This window comes from Artemia franciscana, chromosome 20, assembly GCF_032884065.1.
Source record: "Artemia franciscana chromosome 20, ASM3288406v1, whole genome shotgun sequence".
Lineage (NCBI taxonomy): Eukaryota > Metazoa > Arthropoda > Branchiopoda > Anostraca > Artemiidae > Artemia > Artemia franciscana.
The window spans coordinates 22,116,803-22,119,191 of record NC_088882.1 but is presented as its reverse complement, the minus strand read 5'-3'; positions in this window follow the sequence as shown (position 1 = coordinate 22,119,191).

The window sequence follows — 2,389 nt, the reverse complement described above, 5'->3', positions numbered from 1 at the left end:
CTCTAGGGAAGACAAAAACAGGAGGGATAACCCGTCCGGCTGCATTGATGAAAGCTAGCATAGTCGTGTTCTCTCCCCGCTCTGCTGAAGCAATTTGTGAGACTTGCTTAGCCCCCTTCCTGGCTACAACCTTGGGGGGATCCAAAACAGTAGGGATGCCTGTTTCATCACAGTTCCAGATTTTGCTAGGTGGAAACTTATGCCTGCTGTAAACTTCTGCTAGGTTGTCATAGAACTTGCTGACCACTGGAGCATTAAACCCGGAAGCACGTGCTTGACTAGTATTTTCTGGAGACCGGATTGATAGCTCATTTCCTCTCTTCATAAACGAAGAGAACCAGTCTAGGCCTGCCCTTCCCTTTTCCGTCCACGTTAAGGGCATCTTCACATTAAGCTTTACTGCAAACTCATAGGCAAGCTTACGAGTTGAAAGCCCTGTCAGCCCATGATTCATCAGCGATGCTGCTTTTAAATATTCGGTTAGTTGCTTTTCTTGTTCTCTAGTAAAAACTTGCCAAAATCCACGTCTCTCAGATGGCAGGACCTTAGCCGGAGATTTATCAGTTTCCAGAATATCGGGCTGGGCATCCAGTTCAGCACGGTATCGTCTAAGGGCATCATTAACTGTTGACTTTTTGAGTCCAAAGTTCTCCGCAGCTGCTCTGATAGAGCTACCATCTTTGACGATCGAAGCGACTGCTCTTTGTAACGTTGCTAGATCAGGGGGTGGTTTGTCTCGTTTTCGCTAATACGTTCGTACCATTTTCTGAAAAGAAATAAAGTATTAGAACTGATGAGAATAATAGTGAAACTATCAAATTATCAAATATATTTTATTTTTTATGTTATTCCCCCCTCTCCCTCTATAAAGTCCTGCCAGTCGTTCTTCCAAGAATTATCTAACTGCATTGATGTTAGGATTTTGATGTTAGTCAGAATTTTAGCTTTAAGAACAACTGCACAGGGGCGATTAGATTAGAATGCAAAGTATTTTTAACGTTATCTCAAGAATAGAAGAGCTTTATTATGTGCATTAAATTTTTACTTCATTAAATACAGATAACTTGTGTTTAATTTAATATCAGAATAGCTTACAGTCTATCTTTTTCCACTATTAAATAATAGTGCAATTTCTTTTAGGTTTAAAAAATTACGAACTTTCAAATTTAGGTACACCTTACCATTTTAAAACAATTCTAAAAACAAATCCTAAATAGCACAATTCTGCCTCCATGAATAGATGGATCTAAAACTAGCGAAATAGATGGATCTAATGGATACGTTCGTACCATTTTCTGAAAAGAAATAAAGTATTAGAACTGATAAGAATAATAGTGAAACTTGTGCAGGTCTGTGCAGCTTTATTTCAAACTCTGGCAAGAGTTTTAACACTTCACTTTGAACTTCACATGATGGGGGCATTTTCGGACAGGCAAGAAATAATGTCCGTACATGCCCCGTAATCTGTGTCCGGAAATGCCCCACAGTTACCTTTAATAAAAAGATGGCTGCCAAAAAAAAAATATGAAATTATATACATGACTTTATAATTAGAAAGTAGCCAATAGATCACTCTCTTACCTGCCGAAACTGCTTTCCCCTAAAGCTTGCAGAACGCCTGAAAATTGACAAGGAACATACAGCTAGAAATTTAAATTTACCTCCAAATTTGCATCTGACCATCTCAAAGGAACATTTATTACTGAATTCTAGTCAGAATTTGATCGAACGTGCGTTACATGCTCGCCATCTACTGACATTTTTGTCAAATTTTTGTATCGATATCTGAACGAGCAATATCGTTTGTCCGATCATGCCCCCGTCCGAAAAAGCCCCTGTCTCCCTTATGGTCTAGAAAAAAAAATACCTGATTCAGTATTACGTCGAAAACAAAAATTGAAAGTCCTCAAGATATTTCAAATCCAACGACAGCCTAATTTTATCATTTTGTTGCGCGCATTCGTGTTAAGGTGATGTTGGAAGTTATAAAGATGTGAGTTTTCTTTATTATTTTCCCCTTTCTTTTATACTGTGTTTAATTGAACTTAATTAATTTTTTGTTGATAAGGTTTCCAGACATGAAGTCGAAATATTCAGATTTTTTTATTATTTAAAGTTTTCTGGGTTTTTTTTTCCACTGCTTACTCCCAAAATATTATACCTATTTTCTCTATACTTTCATTTATTAAATTCTGTAAGTGGAAAGGCAGTGTGGTCTAAGAAATTATTTAACCTACAAAAGAGAAAAATTTTGTCAGGACCATTACGCTGATCTAACCTTAATCCTAATGATGCTTCTTCAGTCCTCAATACTGTAAAGGTGATAGTGCGATTTCCGGCGGTAAAAAGGCGTAAAAGACAAAAATATATATAAATATCGAAAACTTAC